Source organism: Antechinus flavipes, chromosome 2 (genome assembly GCF_016432865.1).
Source record: "Antechinus flavipes isolate AdamAnt ecotype Samford, QLD, Australia chromosome 2, AdamAnt_v2, whole genome shotgun sequence".
Lineage (NCBI taxonomy): Eukaryota > Metazoa > Chordata > Mammalia > Dasyuromorphia > Dasyuridae > Antechinus > Antechinus flavipes.
In genome coordinates, this window is record NC_067399.1 from 260,752,318 (window position 1) to 260,770,816 (window position 18,499).

The 18,499-nt window shown below is 34.1% G+C and overlaps 1 long non-coding RNA gene across 1 annotated transcript; it reads left to right on the forward strand.

Annotated features, from left to right (window-relative positions):
* The first annotated feature begins 4,456 nt into the window (after positions 1–4,456).
* On the forward strand, positions 4,457–6,589 carry LOC127552482 (uncharacterized). Its single transcript, XR_007951403.1, has 3 exons — positions 4,457–4,548; positions 4,859–4,963; positions 5,535–6,589. It is a non-coding gene; the product is annotated as an uncharacterized LOC127552482 (long non-coding RNA).
* The last annotated feature ends 11,910 nt before the right edge of the window (positions 6,590–18,499 follow it).

The following is an 18,499-nucleotide window of genomic DNA, read 5'->3' on the forward strand; positions in this document are numbered from 1 at the left end:
GTGCCCTTTGAGAACTTTCAATAAAATAATACAAAATATCTGCAAAAAAAAAAAGTTTGCATTGGTAGAAGGGGCCTCTATTGTGTCTCTGAGAGTTCCTTACATTCATGAATGCATAGATTCAGGTAAAATAAGGATAATGATGGTTTATATGAAGGTCTTAGTCTATCCAGAAAAAGGCAGAATTATGTTCTGTATCCTCTGCTTAAGAATACAGAAAAATACATAATGCATTATAGAAAAAGTTCTATTAAAATGCTTTGATCAATATGGTAGTGATCTCTCAAGATAGGGAGATAAGGAAATAAAAGATAATTATGTCTCCTTAATTGAGTAATTTTGCTTCCATTCTCCAAACACCTCAAAATCTTGAATCAAAACAAGATTTAATACAAATTCTAAAGAATTTAAAAAAGAAAGGAGAGTAAGCTGGAGCAGAGATGTGCATTTAGAGAGAAAGGATATACAAGTCATATATGAATATAAAAGAAAATAGATTAAATAAGGACATAATGAGGGCATATAGAAATGGAGAAATAGCGAAAAGGATTAGAGTTATGAAGAGATGAAGATCTGGAATTCTAGGGGAGTCACAAAGTACTTTTTTCTATTCTTTCTTTCATTCTTCCTTCTTTCCCTAACATATCTCATGTAATTACATGGACCTTTTTCTTGCTCCTCTTTTTATACTGGTTAATTTCTTTCAGGTCAGGACTTTTGAACTCACCACGTAGATATATCAAGACCCAAGTCTTGGGAAAATGCGCTAAGTGTTTTAATGTGATGATGAGGGAGAGAAAGCTGACTAAGGGTAATTTCTGCAGATCTTTCACCACCTTCATCCATGAAACAAACCACACCATCTTCAAAACATGTTCAAGTGCCTCTAAGACCTGCTAAAGTTTCAATGAACCAAGCTATCATAAAAGCTGACCCATTTACAATGATTGATTGCTATATCAGGCACATGGTTTTCTCCTTAACTATAGATCTGGGGGGAAAGTCCATTTTGCAAGAATCAAGCAATGTTATGTCCATGGATAACAAGAACACCTGGTTAGGAAGATTTATGCTTCCTATTTCTGAGTCCCATTTGGGTACTCTACCCATTAGCAGCAGCTTTTCTTCCAGCTTTATTCTATCTGCCTCCCCTCCACCCTCATTCCACTACTCTGATACTTCTTATTTTCTTAAACTTCTACTCTTAACTGAATTTTGCTCTTTTTACCTTGGTCAAAGACCTCTACATTTTTTTTTCCTATCTTCAGTGCTTGGCATATACTTGGCTCATGGGAAGAATTTGGTAATCACTTGTTGGTTGATTAATTCCTCTGCTAATTGCTATGGGAATGTTGATATCAGATTCGTGCTATTAGAATTAAAGACTTGGAAGCAAACCTATTTTAACTTCCCTTAATATTCTTCTTATGGGACCTTTTTAAATCAGACTCTTTCTATAAGCAAAAGGATATTATTTTCTAAGGATCCTGTGCATTTCATTTCTATCCTTGTTTTCTCTTCTTTTTACCTTACTGGAGGATGGGGTGGTGATGTTAGGGAAAGAAATGGTTTTGGGAAGTGTCCAAATGTGGGAATCGGCTCTGGAAGCATTAAGAAGTTATGTATCTGAGGTTTATTAAATTTTTTTCCTTCAGATTTACTTTTAATACATTTCTAATTGCCCTGATTGAATGACTGAGGTTTTTAAAAAATTTCCTTCCCTCTCTGCTTTTACAGGCCACTGAGATTTTCATTGGCTCAAAACCAGAAAGATAAATATCCTCCTGAGTTGAGAACTGGGAAGTGACATCTCACAATCAAAACTTGGATAGGCTTTCCTTGATTTCAGATAGCTTCCATTCAGTTGTCAGAGTACAATGCCAGCAGGCTGTATTTTTTTCTTTTGCATGTGAGTAGCCCAGCAGGAAGAGAATTTTATGAGAATGAGAAATTTAATTTTTGGATCTAGAAGTCCAAAAGATAAAAATCAAAGACAAAGAGTTCAGCACTGACTCAGAATAAGAGACATAGAAACGAGAAGACAATAAAGCTTCCATCCAAGTGCTGAGGGAATATTTTTAAAGTATAGGTCTTTCCATGCTGTAAAACTACTAAGAGCAACTTATTGCCTGGAGGATAAAACATGAACTCATGTTTCATATTCAAAACTTCCAATCTCTTATTCCAATTTACTGTCTTCCTTGCACATTGCTCCCCTTATCATAATCTCAGTTCTTTACAATTGGTCTATTTGTAGGTACTTATGGGCAAGATTCTGACTTCTATCTCCTTGTTTTTATATAGGGTTTTCCAGACACTTTCAAGATAGCCTCCTCATCTCTACCTTTTGGAAGCCCTAGATTATCTTAAATTTCCAAACCGGGAGGGGGGGGGTCTTTCTTGATTTCCTTGTGGTGGTACTATTTCTCCCTCCAAATTTACTTTACACTTGTAATGGAGTAGATTGAAGATACCTCATGGACTATTGAGTCTCCTCTCTACTGATTGTTTTTGTATTTAATGATGTCCATGAACTAAAAGGCTATCAGCTGATACAGATCCGTCTACATTATTTTACAAATGAGACAACTGAGTATGGGGTAGTTAAATTTTTTTGTTATGGGTAACACAACTAGTAAATACCTGACACAAGATAAGAACCCACATCTTCTACTACTCCACAGTGATTCTTTCATTTCCCATAAAGCAAACACGGTATTTGGAATTTGCATGTTGCCTTAAATGAGGCACCATTGAGTTAATCATCCCATTGAGTTAACCCATTAATAAAGACTGATATTTCATCTTCTTGGATAGACACTGTAGATGGACCATTAATTGAAAATAGAATTTTAAAAAGAGAAAGGATAACATTTCAGTCAGTGAGGTGAGATATGGATGACAACATTTCACAATTTTGAATTTACAAAGCTTTCTCAGTGAGGAAGCATGAAATATATTTTTAAAAAGGAAAGCCTCCATAATTTATATCAACAGAAAATGTAATTCATGTAATGGTGTTAAGTGCATAGTTTGCTCTTTCTTTCCCTAGGATATACACAAGGTGGTTGTTCAAGTCAGCCTATACTTTATTCATAGAGCGGGGATCATAATAGGTAGAAGTTTATTTAAGGTTGGAATTTAGGCAACTTTATATTCAAGTCCAGAAATTCATAGCTTAAAGTCCTGAAAAACTTCCATAAAGAAGAGACTAGGGAAATAGGGGTTGAGATTTGAGACTGACAAAAATATCTGCCTCATTGATTCAAGGTAAGGCAATTCCAATAGACTCAGGATTGAAAATGCCATTCTCATCTAGAGAGAGAACTAGGGAGACTGAATATTGATTGAAGCATAGTATTTTTACTTTTTGTTTGTTTTCCCCCCCCTCATTTTCCCCCTTTTGTTCTGATTTTTCTTGTACAACATGGCAAATATGGAAATATATTTAAAAGAACTGCATATATTCGATCTATATCAGATCACTTGCTATTTTGGGGAGGGGGGAAGTAAGAGAGAGAGAGGGAGAAAAATTTGGAAAACAAACTCTTACAAAAAAAAAATGTTTAAAACTACCTTTATGTGTATTTGGAAAATAAAATACTATTGGAAAGAAAGAAAGAAAGAAAAAGAGAGAGAGAGAGAAAGAAAGAAAGAGAAAAAGAAAGAAAGAAAGAGAGAGAAAAAGAGGAAGGCAGGAAGAGAAGAAGGGAGAGAGGAAGGAAAGAAGGAAGGAAGGAAGAAACTTACTACCTAAGTGACTGGAGAAGTCAATGAATAAATGAATATATCTCAGATTCAGTTTCCTCATCTATAAACTAAGGAAAATAAAAACAAATTCTGCCATATATGTATAATATATATTATACATATATGGCAAAGTGGGTCAAAAAGAGTACTGTTCAGAGAGCTCTGAGTTCAGACAGCTTAAAGAGAGCAAAAAGTTAAAGGGTTGGATTGGTGGCTGTGCTGGTTCTTATTTGAGTGAAGAATTTCTATCATTTCAGTTGAAACCTTTGTCATCATTCTCTCTTTTTGGACTGGATGTAGCTTTTTTTTTTTTTTTTCTCATGAGTTGAGAGCAAAGGAAGAGATGAAAGAGGGAAAACTGAGTAAGTAAAGAACACTGCTGGCCAGTTTCTAATTTCTGTAGCTACGTTGTACTACTATGGTCCAGTTATGGGGAGGTTTCCCAGAAAATTTGGCTTCTGATGTGTTGTTTTCAGAAGCATAGGCAATAGGACTGGAGTGAATAGAGGTTAGATGGATAATAGTTTAGATGAAGGGATATGACCATGGTTTCCTGTTCAGTTTAGAAACCCTTACTTGTCACAGCCTCAGCAAGATGATGACCCTCACATCACTTCTAATCTAAAGCCATGGCCACACCTTTTTTGCAGTCCCACCCCCTCAGTGGGAAATATAAGAGAAGCACACTCAGAGAAAATATAAGAGGCATTCATTCAGAAGGAAAAGACACCGAGGCTTCTTCCTGGTTCTGGGGCCAATTGGATCCTAAATCTGCAAAAGGCAGAGCACAGATAGTAGGTGAGGGAGAAATGTTCAAAGTGGGACTGGGTATTTGGGGATATTTCCTAGGAGGGAAAGTAGTAGTAAGAATCCCTTTTTGAGCAACTAGTGAAGAGTAAAGAAATTAGAATGGGAAAGAGGATGTGTAATAATTATATTAAAGGAATAAAGAGAGCAGGAACAGAGGAGTTTGCTAATGTTTTTAATATATAAAGGGGCTTAAGAGGATCCTTTAACCCCCTATTATGTGATTATCAGTCTTCAGATGTTAGAGATTGTTGCTTTTATATATAAATTAGAGTAAATGGAGATCTCTCCCTTCCTACAGTCAGGTTTTCTAAGCAGAACTGGATCAAGACATTGTTATCCACTCCTCACTCTCCCACATCCTGCAAAATTGGAAGTTGACTCATTCCTCCTACAGCCTCAGTTTGTAAGTGTCCAGTATTACTTTATTTTCCCCCAACAAAATTAATAGGTAAATATCATGAAGAGTGGAACAGGTGGATACTAATTATGTGCATTTATAAAGAGTAGCAATTTAAAAAACCAACTTTTTTTTGATATGCTTCCCTGAATGGTGCAGCCTGGGCAGCAGCTTGACTCTTGTAGCCTTCAATCCAACTTTGATGTTATGATAGTCCTTCTTAGAGTCAATATGGCAGTGATCCCTCAGTACAGGATTAAAAAGAAAGAGGATGAATGATGGCTCCTTCCTTGAGCAATTTTGCCTCCAATTACCCTAAAATCTAAAATCAAGATCAGGATTAAAGTCCAAGTAAAGATGTATTGGTGAATATTTGGAATAAAGATATGAAAAAGAATAGATAAATGAGATAGAAATATAGCATATGTGATAAAAGAATATATTGAGGGCAAGCAGGAAATGGATTTATAGTGGAAAGGGCTTGAGTTTTGAAGGGGGTGGTGGTGAGAATCTGATGTACCAGAAGAATTTACAGATTGCTACATCATGCTTCTTCATTTTTTCTTCTCTCCTTAAGGCCAGATGTCTAATGCTGTGATGTGGACCCTTTTCTTGCTCTTTTTCCTGGACCTGACAAACTTCTCTAAGTCTCAGTATTTCTGGAGTCACTATGTAGACTATCCCAGAACCCATTTCTCAGAAGACCCAGACCAATACTGTAATAACATAATGAGGCAGAGGAGGATGATAATAGACGGTCACTGCCTGCCTTTCCACACTTTCATTCACGAGACAAAGAAAACCATCTTTGATATCTGTTCAAAATCCAATGAGAACCAACAATGTACCTATCTATCAATCTGTCATAAAAGTCCCCAGTTAGTTAGGGTGACAGATTGTTATACCAGAGACAATACATTGTTCCCTTACTGTGTATACAAACAAAAGGCCTATACTAAAAAAATTGAGGTAATTTGTGAGAATGGACAACCAATTCAACTGAATAACCCATTTTATCCTCCCCCATCATATCCATGATAGCTTTCCCCTATATTTTACTTTTTTCCTGAGCTCTAGAACTCCTCATTGTTCTTCAGTTTCTATCCCCCAATCTCAGCTTGAATTTCTACTTTCCTCTTTTTTTCTGATCAAATGCAAACTCCTGGAGAGCAGACTCTATTTTTATTTTTGGTATATCCAACGACTACCACATACTTGCCTCTTTGGAAGATCTTGAAAATCATTTTCAGATTGAATGATTGATTCTTCTTTTATTTAATTTTTATAGGAACCCTGTTATTACAATGGAACTGTTAGAATTGAAGGCTTGGAAGTATATCCATTCTCACTATGCTTTATATTCTTGTGGGACATTTCTCTGTTATTTCATGCTTTATAATAATCAGAAGGCAAAATTTTTGTATTTCATTTCTCCTCTGACTTTCTTTTCTTTATAACTCACTAGGGGATTGGGTGGTGAAATAAGGAAAAGAAAGGGTGTTGGGAAGGGTTTTTGGAATGACTATCTTCTCTAGAACAGTCTTTACAGAGAAATTATGTGCCCAAGGACCATGGAATGTTTTTCTTTCCTCAGATTTTGCTTTAAATAAATTTTTACTTGTCTTGATTGAAGTGGCTTTTTTGTTTGTTTTGTTTCACTGTCTTCTCCTTCTCAGGTCACTAAAATGTCCATTGCTTCTCAAGCAGAAACATAAATATGTTACTAAGCTAAAAATTAGAAGGTTACATCTCACAACCAAAACTTGGATGAGCCTTCTTTGATTTCAGATAGGGACAATGCCAAGAGACAATTTTAGGAGACAATACTACCACGATGTGTTTTTCTAGTGGGTATGGGTATCTCAGTAGAAAGAACAGCTGAATTTAAAAAAATAATCTTTAAATCAGAGAATCCAGAATCAGAAATCAGAGTTTTTATTATTGACCTAGAATAAGAGACATAAATATAAAAACAAAATCAAGCTTTCATCCATGTGCTGAGAGGTTATTTATAAAATATAGGTCTGTCAATGCTGAATTTGAACCTGGATCCAAAATAACAGGATCATCTTGTTGACTGTAGGATAAAACATAAGTTTATAATTGACTTTCAAAGTCCTTCACTATCTTGTTCCAACTAAAGTTCTCCTGCACATTGATTCTTTTGTCATAATCTCAGTTCTACAAAAATTGATCAATTTGCTCATGCTTTTCTACAATAGTTTCTCTCATGCCCATGGCTTTGTAAAGACTATTCCATGTCTTCAAAATCTATGCTCCTTATCTCCACCCTTGGAATCCCTAACTTCCTTTACATTTTTAATGGTGGAGACTTGTTTCTCTTCTGTTGGTACTGTTCCCCCCTCCAAATTTACTTTGTATTTGCAAAGGGTTTGGATTGGAGGGCACTTCATGTTCTGTTGAGTCTTCTCCCTACTTATTTTTGGGATTTATTGATGTTCATGTGCCTTCCTGCTGCCATAGAATGCAAACTTTTTTAAAAGAGTCAATTTTATTTTTGTCTTTGTGTACCCAGCACCTTGTATGTAGTTCCTGGAATAAAATAGGTGCTTGATTGATGCTTTATTGATTGAATTACTGATCGATTCAAGACCTGAGATGGAAATAGAAAAAAAATCTGACAAATGTGGTTAAAAGCATTTTTTTGTGGATAGGAAATCTAAATTGTTCCTCACCTATAAATTCTTGACTGGCCTTTGGACAGTTTGGGCAAATGCTGGAGGAAGATTCATTGAAGGCTTGGTAAGCAGTCTTCTCTTTGCAAAACTGAGAAACGCCCTCTATTTCTTGTTCTAATCTCTGGTGAGTATTATGAAAAATGTTTTTCTGTTTGAGAACATAAGGGAGACAGGAACTTTGTTGGAGTGGCAAAAGCTTGTAGCTCCAGTTTGCTTTTTGTAGTGTTTGTAAGTGACTCTTTGAATTTGTAGGTCTCTAGAAGAAGCTGAAAGAATGGCTTTTAGAATCAAAATTTAAAATTCTTACATCTTAGCAACTTTCTTTGGGGGAATCACAATGATCACAAATTATCCACCTTAGTTGAAGTCATTTTTGGGAAGGGCAAGCACCTCTTGGAGGGACTTCTATTAGGAATCCCTAATCTTGCTTCTATTATGAAATCCTTTAGCAGTCTACTGAAGCTATGAATCTTTCTTTAGAATACTGTTCTTAAATAATCGAAGAAAATGCTAAATTTCACTTGAAGGTGAATGAGAATATATTGAAGATATAATTCATTTTTCTGTCAAGTTCAGGCCATAGGAAATGTATTTATGGTTCCAAGGTTAGAAATCCTCTCTACAGAGTTCTGTCCTGATCCTACTGAATAAATTTCCCAATCCTGGGGGAAAGAGGTAAGAGGAGGGATTAATGTAAAGTAGGAATGCCCTTGGAAAGTGAGCTTAAAGAGGAGTGCATTGAGGTTGGCAACTTGGGACTAAATGTTTGAGAGAGAGAACTCCAGTCTTTGAAGCTCTTAATTATTTTTTATATCATCACCATAGCAGTGGCTATACATGTCTTCCTACCATATCTTGGCCTCTTAATGAAAATTCACTTCTATACTGTCTTCTTCTCTTAAATTCCTTGTTCTCTTTATCTATATTAAATTTTGCCCTGCTAAGTCTCAATTCTGAATTATGTCCACAATTATAGCCTTTGCTCATATTCACATGAAGAAATGTGGAGAAAATTATAAAATATAATATAAACAAAACTATATAAAGATAATGTATAGACACAAATATGAAACATAAAATTTTTTAAATGGACCTGGTCTATTGAAAATTTATAGTGCATAATTTCAACAGGGCTCTGACTACAATAGAACAATCATCTCAACTTTCTTGATTAATCACTTTTCTATTCACCACAGCACCTTTTCCAATTTTTTCACCCTTTCTCAATCCTCCTTCTCTTCCTATCCTCTCAGCTGAGAATTTTTTTTTATATTACACACACACACACACACACACACACACACACACACACCACATTTACTGATAGTTTTAGCTTCTCTCTTCCTCAACTCATATTTCCCAGATGTCTTCAGAATTTCTCTCTATCTTCACCCTTTTCCAGGTATTGTGCTAAGTATTAAGGATACAAAAAGAGGCAAGAGACAGGTCCTCCCTCAAAGAATTTATAATCTAATTAGAGAGGCAACAAACACATAAATATGAACAAACAAGTTATATACAGAATAAATGGGAAATAATTAAGAGAAAGAAGGCATTAGAATTAAGAGAGCTAGGAAAAGTATTCTGGTAGAATACAGGATTTTAGTTGGGATTTAAAAGAAATAAGTTAAGGCAACATGAAAAGATGAGTAGGGAGAGCACTTCTGGCATGGAAACAAAGAAAATGTCTGGAGCTGAAAGATAGCATTTTATCTGAGGAACAAAAAGGAGGTCTATATCATTGGATCAAAGAATAAGTGTCAGGGAATAAGTTGTGAAAAGATTGAAAATGTAAGAGTGAAGTGTCCAGGTGAGAGAAAAGACAGGACAACCAAAATAATGAAAATTTAAGAGTGTTTATTGTCACTGGCCAGGACTGAGCCCTGTCAGGACTGGGGGTCAGTATCAAGCAGTTTCAGAGACACATATTTATAGGAAAATTCTACAAAGGAGTTCTTTGAAGCATTCATTATAATAATAGTCCCTTTCCCATTCAGGAGGCAAAGGTTATCACATTTAAGAATTACGTTCCCAGACAGGCAGTAAGACAATATTTCTTTAAGTTTTATATTTGTCAAGTTGTCAAGGTCATAAGGCAGCATATGTGGGAGCTGTGTGGGCCTTCAATTGGAAACAGAAAATACCACCTGTGTTAGGGAGTGAAGAGTTGGCAACATAGTTCTGACTGCAGACAGAGCTGAAACCGAAATAATGTTCTCATGGTCTCAGGAGTGCATAAGCAAGTTAGGGACAGTGCCCATTTCAGGAGGAGCTCAATTATGAAAGACTTTGAAGGATTTTGTATTTAATCCCACTTCCGTATTTCCTATAATCATGCTCATATCTTTGCCATCCTTAAAACCTCCCCACTTCATCTATCTATGTATGATAGTTATTCTAACAATCTAGAAATTAACCTCAAATCCTTACATTCTCTCACCCTTGCTAATATTCCATTAGTTGCCAAGATCTATTGATTTTACTTTTGTAACATCTCTACTATCTTCTCTAAGACTGCCACTATTCTTATCACCGCATACCTGAAATGTTGAAACATCTTAATTGGAGGATTCCCCGCCACAAGTTTCTCCTCACTCCAGTTGATCCTCTTCCATCTGTGACTAATTTAAATAAAGTGCAAGTTGACCTATGTCCTTCAAACTAAAAAATTCTAGTTCTTCTTTATTATCTCTATGATCAAATGTAAAATCTTATGTTTAGTTTTCAGAACTCCTCAAGACCATCCCTTTCTTCCTGAATTTTTCCTGTCTTTAATATGTATGTATGTATATGCAATTTATTTCATTAAATATTTCCTAATTACATGTACATTTTAACACTCATTAAAAAAAATTTGAGGTCCAAATTCTTTCCTTCTCTTTTGCCCTTCCACCATACCTTTAGAAGGCAAGCAATGTGATAGTGATTATACATGTGAAGTCATACTAAACTTATTTCCATATTAGCCATGTTGTAAAAGAAAACACATCTCTACCCCAGGAAAAAATAAAGTAAAAAAAAATGCTTTAATCTGCACTTCAGAATTTACCAGTTCTCTTTCTGAAAATGGACAGCATTTTCCATCATAAGTATTTTGAAACTGTATTGGATCATTGTCTCAATCAGAATAGCTATGTCTTTCACATTGTTCATCTTTACAATATTGCTATTAGTGTTTATAATGTTCACTTGGTTTTGCTCAGTTCATTTTGCATCAGTTCATATAGGTCTTTCCAGATTATTCTATAACTATTCTTATAATTTCTTAAAGCACTATTTTTTTCTATCACAATTATATATCACAACTTGTTCAGCCATTCCCCAACTGATGGGCATCTCCTTAATTTCTAATTTTTTTGCCACCACAAGAGTTGCTATACATATTTTTGTACAAATACATCATTTTTCCTTTTCTTTGATCTCTTTGGGATGCAGATTCACCCAATGGCATTCCTGGGTCAAAGAATATGCAGTTTTATAGCCCTTTGGACACAGTTACAAATTGTTTTCTAGAATGATTGGATCAGTATACAACTCCACCAATGGTATGTTAGTGTCATAATTTTTCCATACTTCCTCTAGTATTTGTCATTTTCCTTTTTTGTCTCATTAGCTAATATGATATATAGAGGTGATAATTGAGAGTTGTTTTAATTTGCATTTTTCTAATCAATAGTGATTGAAGGTTTTTTTTTATGTGACCATTATTAATTCTAATTTATGTGTGTTTATTTTATATTCTGCAACTTTGCTAAAGATTTTAATCATTTCCAACTAAATTTTTAGTTGATTGTCTAGGGTTCTTTAAATATATCATTATATTGTCTGCAAAGAGTGATAGTTTTATTCTCTTACCTATTTTTATTCTCTTCAATTTCTTTTTCCTTTCTTATTTCCATAGATAGCACCTCTAGACTTCCTTACTTTTAATTCTGGTCTTATTGGCAATACTACTAATTTATTCCCATTACAGATAATGCTAGCTTTTGGTTTTAGACAGGCAATAGAAAGATGATTTTTAAAAAGGCAAATTTATTCCTATGTTTTTTATTGTGTTTTTTTTAATTGGAATGAATGTTGTATTTTGTTAGTCTTTCCCTTTTCTTGTCTTTTTTTCTCCTATTTCCCTGTTGGATAAGATATTTCTATGGAGCTTGTATATATAGATATTTCCCTTCTTTGAGCCAAATTTAGATGAGTGAGGCTTAAGCATTTCCTGTTCCTCTCACCATTTCTTCTGCACTATAAAATATTTAATTTGTGGATCTCTTTTTTATGAAATAATTTTCCCTATAATTCTTTTTTTCCCTCTTCTTCCAGGGCATCCCTCTTTCTAGCCCATGCATTTTTTTTAAAACATCTTTTCAACTTAATCAATCCATTCTTTTACTCTCTGTTTATGTAGCATCATTTTAATTGTTCTAATAATGATAAAAATTCTTATTAATTATATGTATTATCTCCTTACATAGGCATTTAAAAAACTTAATCATAATAAGCTCCTTATGATTTCTCTTTCAAGTTTACCTTTTCATATTAGAAATTTGTGTTTGAATATCATATTTTCTTTTTTTTTTAATTGAAGTTTTTTTATTTTCAAAACATATGCACAGGTAATTTTTCACCATTGACCTTGGCAAAACCTTGTTTCTCAATCCCCCCTCTTCCCACATACCCCTTCTCTAGATGGCAAGTAATACAATATATGTTAAATGTGGTAAATGTGTTTGTAAATTCAATATAGGCATACATATTTATATGATTATCCTGCTACATAAGAAAAATCAGATCAAAAAGGAAAAAAATGAGAAAGAAAATAAAATGCAAGCAAACAACAACAAAAAAATATGAAAATGCTATTTTGTGATCCATACTCAGTTCCCACAGTTCTCTCTCTGGGTGTAGATGGCTCTCATCATGACAAAATCATTGGAACTGACCTGAATCATCTCATTGTTGAGAGGAGCCACATCCATCAGAATTGATGACTGTATAATGTTGCTATTGCTGTGTACAATGATCGCCTGGTTCTGCTCATTTCATTTAGCATTAGTTCATGTAAGTCTCTCCAGGCCATTCTGAAATCATCCTGCTGATCATTTTTTTATAGAACAATAATATTCCACAACATTCACATATCATAACTTATTCAGCCATTCTCCAACTGATGGGCATCCATTCAATTTATAGTTTCTTGCCATTACAAAAAGAACTGCCAGAAACATTTTTGCACATGTGGGTCCCTTTCCCTCCTTTAAGATCTCTTTGGGATATAATCCCAGTAGACACACTGCTAGATCAAAGGGTGTGCACATTTTGATAACCTTTTGAACATAGTTCCAAACTGATCTTTTGAATAGTTGGATCAGTTCACAATTCCACCAACAATGTATGTTTCCCAGTTTTCTCACATCCCCTTTAACATTCATCATTATTTTTTCCTATCATTTTAGCCAATCTGATATGTGCGTAGTGGTACCTCAGAGTTGTTTTAATTTGCATTTCTCTGATCAATAGTGATTTAGAACACCTTTTTATATGACTAGAATTGGTTTCAATTTCTTCATCTGAAAATTTGCCTGTTTAAATTCTTTGACCATTTATTAATTGGAGAATGGTTTGAATTCTTATAAATTTGTATCAATTCTCTATATATTTTAGAAATGAGCCTTCATCAGAATCCTTGAATATAAAAATATTTTCCTAATTTATTGCTTCCTTCTAATCTTGTCTGTATTAGTTATGTTTGTACAAAATCTTTTTAACTTAATATGATCAAAATTATCTATTTGGTGTTCAATAATGAGCTCTAGTTCTTCTTTGATCACAGACTCCTTCCTTCTCCAGAGATCTGAGAGGTAAACTATCCTATGTTCTTAAAATTTGCTTACAATATCATTCTTTATGTCCATTTTGACCTTATCTTGGTATATATTAGGAGTGGGTTAGTGCCTAGTTTCTGCCATACTAGTTTCCAATTTTCCAGAAGTTTTTATCAAGTAGTGAGTTCTTATCCCAAAAGTTGGGGTCTTTGGGTTTGTCAAACCCTAGATTTCTATAGTCATTCACTACTTTGTCCTGTAAACCTAACCTATTGCACTGATCAACTACTCTATTTCTTAGCCAGTACCAAATGGTTTTGATGACTGCAGCTTTATAATATAGTTTTAATTCTGGCACAGGTAGGCCATCTTCATTTGCATTTTTTCCATTAATTCCCTTGAAATTCTTGACCTTTTGTTCTTCCCGATGAACTTTGTTTTCATTTTTTTCTAGATATGTAGAATAATTTCTTGGGAGTTTGAATGGTATGGCACTAAATAAGTAGATTAATTTAGGAAGTATTGTCATTTTTATTATATTAGCTTGGCCTATCCATGATATTTTTCCAATTGATTAAATCTGACTTTTTTTGTGTGAAAAGTGTTTTGTAATTGTGTTCATATAGTTCCTGACTTTCACTTGGAAGATAGATTCCCAAATATTTTATACTATCAACAGTTATTTTAAATGGGATTTCTCTTTTTATCTCTTACTGTTGAAGTTTGTTGGTAGTATATAAAAATGCTGGTGACTTTTGTGGATTTATTTTGTATCCTGCGACTTTGCTGAAGTTGTGAATTGTTTCTAGTAGTTTTTTAGTTGATTCTCTAGGGTTCTCCAAGAATACCATCATATCCTCTGCAAAGAGTGATAATTTGGTTATCTCATTACTCTAATTTTTAAAATTTCTTTTTCTTCTCTTATTGCCAAAGCTAACATTTCTAATACAATGTTGAATAGTAATGGTGATAGTGGGAAACCTTGTTTCACACCTGATCTCACTGGGAATGGTTCCAATTTGTCCCCATTATATATGATGCTTCCTGATGGTTTTAAATTAATGTTACTGATCATTTTAAGGAAAAGTCCATTTATTCCTATACTTTCTAGTATTTTTAATAGGAATGGGTGTTGAATTTTATCTATTGAGTAATCATATGATTTTTGTTAGTTTGGTTATTGATATAGTCAATTATGCTAATAGATTTCCTAATGTTGAACCAGCCCTGCATTTCTGATATAAATCCTACTTGGTCATGATATATTATCCTGAGGATGACTTTCTGTAATCTCTTGCTAATATTTTATTTAGGATTTTTGCATCAATATTCATTAGAGAAATTGGTCTATATTTTTTTTTTCTCTGTTTTCACTCTACTTGGTTTAGGTATCAGCACTACATCCGTGTCACAAAAGGAATTTGTAGGACTCCTTCTTTCCCTATTTTTTCAAATAGTTTGCATAGTATTAAAATTAATTGTTCTTTAAATGTTTGTTAGAATTCACATGTAAATCCATCTGGCCCTGGAGATTTTTTCTTAGGGAGTTGATTAATAGCTTGTTCTATTTCTTTTTCTAAAATGGGACTATTTAAATAATTTATTTTTTTCTTCCATTAACCTGGGCAATCTATATTTTTGTAGATATTCCTCTATTTCATTTAGATTATCAAATTTATTGACATATAGTTGGGCAAAATAATTCCTAATTATTGCTCTAATTTCCTCTTAATTGGTGAAAAGTTCTCCCTTTTTATTTTTGATACTAACAATTTAATTTTCTTCTTTCCTTTTTCTAATCAAATTAACTAAAGGTTTGTCCATTTTGTTGGTTTTTTCATAAAATCAACTCTTAGTTTTATTTCTTAATTCAATCATTTTCTTACTTTCAATTTTATTAAGCTTCCTTTTTATTTTTAGAATTTAAAATTTGGTATTTAATTGAGGAGTTTTAATTTGATCTTTTTCTAACTTTTTTAGTTGTAAGCCTAATTCATTGATCTTCTCTTTCTCTATTTTATGCAAGTAAACATCTAGAGATATAAAATAACCCCTAATTTCCACTTTGGCTGCATCTCACAAATTTTGATATGTTGTCTTATTATCATTCACTTGGATGAAATTATACATTGTATCTATGATTTGTTGTTTCACTCATTCATTTTTTAGGATTAGATTATTTAGTTTCCAATTAATTTTTAGTCTATTTTCCCAGCCCTTTTATTGCATGTAATTTTTGTTGCATTATGATCTGACTTTATTATTTCTGCCTTTCTGCACTTGATTTTGAGATCTTTGTGCTCTATTATATGATTGATTTTTGTATAGGTTCCATGAATTGCAAAGAAAAAAGTGTACTCCTTTTTGTCTCCATTCAATTTTCTCCAAAGATCTATCATATCTAACTTTTCTAAAATTCTATTTATCTCCTTAACTTTCTTTTTGTTTATTTTGTGGTTTGATTTATCTGGTTCTAAGAGAGCAAGGTTGAGATCCCCCACTAAAATAGTTTTGCTGTTTATTTCCTCTTATAGCTCTCTTAACTTCTCTTTTAGGAATTTAGATGCTTTAACATTTAGTGTATATATGTTTGGAATTGATAATACTTTTTTATCTATGGTACCCTTTAGCAAGATACAGTTTCTTTCCTTATCTCTTTTAATTAGATCTATTTTTATTTGCTTGATCTGAGAATAGGATTGTTATTCCTGAGTACTAGATTCTGCTCCAGCCTTTTACCCTTACTCTAAATGTATCGCTCTGCTTTAAATGTGTTTCTTGCAAACAACATATTGTAGGATTCTGGTTTTTAATCCAGTCTGCTATTTGCTTCCATTTTAGGGGAGAATTCATCCCTTTCACATTCACAGTTAAAATGATGAATTCTGTATTTCCTGCCATATTATTTACCCCAGATTATGCTTTTTCCTTTCCCCCTTTCCCTCCTCCCCAGTATTTTGCTTTTGACCACCATTTCCCTCAAACAGCCCTTCCCCTTTATAGCTCCTCCCCCTTTCTTATACCTTTCCTCTACTATTTTTGTTTTCTCTTCTATTAACCTCCCCCTTTCATTTTTCCTTTCCCCTCCCAATTCCCTATAAAGTGAAATAAGTTTCTCTGTGAAAGAAATATGTTTAATATTCTCTTTGAGCCAAAATCTGATGAGAGCAAGATTCACACAATATTCACCCCCTCCCTTTTCCCCTTCAATTATAATAGGTCTTCTTTGCTTCTTTTTGAGATGTAATTTCCTTCATTTTACCTCCATTTTCCTTTTTTTCTCAGTACAATCCCCTTTCTACTTCCAGTTTCTTTTTTATATCATCATAATAAAGTCAAATTATATCTGCATTTTCTATGTATACTCATAAAAGAGATATAGTTTTTGTAATATTCTCTCTAAAATGTAATATTCTCTTGTTGGGGTTTTTTTGGGATCTCTGGAGGCAGCCTTCATTTCAGTTCAATAATCTCCCTAAATGCAGCCAGGTGTTAAAAGTCTAATTCTTTTACTATCTCTTTCAAGTCTTGTCTCTTTTCCTGTGGCCAGGTTAGTTTCTTGTAGTCCAGATACTTTACTATCTCCTTCCTGGGGCTGGGCAGCTTTCTGGAGAGCCTTTCAGTCTGGCCTTGGTTCTGAGAGCTTGAGCTTCTGCCTGGCTTCTCTGGCTTCTGAATCTCCCTGACTGAATCCTGGCTGAGGCTCCGAGAGCTTCTAGTGTGCTTGTCTTTCTGGCCCTGAGAGCTTCTTGCTTATATGCCCCACACTAAGTATACACCAATCATATCATTAGGAAACCATTATTTGTTATAGGATTAAATCAATGCCATTGTCTTTTCAATTCCACTTAGTACCTTGTTTCAAGTTCTGGCCCATAACATCTCCTTATAGGATGAAATCAATCATACTGAACCATGCTAAATTAGATAATTATTGTCTCACCCTTTTATTGTATCACTCTTTGGGGCTTTTAGTGTCCTCAGGGTTTGAACTCTGTTCTTCTCTTTCTCCATAAAAAACTATCTCTGGTCAGAGTTCTTTTTTCTTTTTTGCTTATTTTTTTTAAAGGTTGAGGTCTGCTTTTAGGGTGAAGAAGAGATTGTCCAAACTTCCTTTGTAGGCAACAGTGGCTATGCTGGATCACTGCTGATTAACTTCCAGTGGTCCCATGATATTCTAGGGTTTAGGGGCTTATTATTTGCTTTTTGTATTTGCATTGGATGTCTTATAGCTGATCTCCTGATCTATTGGCTTGCAACCAGGACAGAGTAGCCAAAACTGCTGTAGATTCCTCCCAGTAGATTCTCTGACATGTAGCGCCCACACTACCCTGAGTTTGTGCCTTGCCTGCACTCAGCTTGCTGCCTGTGTTTTGGCCTGCATCCCTCTGTGTCCAATTGAAACAGACCTTTTCTGGACATCTTCCAAATTATCTTTTGCTAGAAATTTGTTACACTCCAAATATTTGTGGGTTCTGTCACTCCAAAACCAGGTCAGAGGCTGGATATGCTGTTGATTTGAGGGACATGGGGAGAGCTTAGAAAAAGACATGTCTCCTCTGTACCATCATGACTCCACCCCTTGAATATCATATTTTCTATTTAGCTCTAGCATTTTCATCAGGAACACTTGAAAGTCCTCTATTTCATTAAATATTTTTCCCTTGAAAGATTTATATTCAGTTTTGTTGGGCAGTTATTCTTGGTGGTAATTCTAACTCTTGTCTTCTGGAATATCATATTCCAAGTCATTTGCTCCATTAATATAGATGGTACTAAATCTTGTGTGATCCTGATTGTAACTTCATGATATTTGAGTGGTTTCTTTTTGGCTGCTTGAAATATATTTTTTCTCTGACTTGGGAGCTCTGCATTTTGGCTATTGTATTTCTGAGAATTTTCATTTGGATATCTCTTTCAAGTGGTGATAGATAGATTCTTTCAATTTCTATTAGATTCACTGGTTCTAGACTATCAGGATAATTTTCCACTAAAATTTCTTTTTTTGTGAACTTACCTCT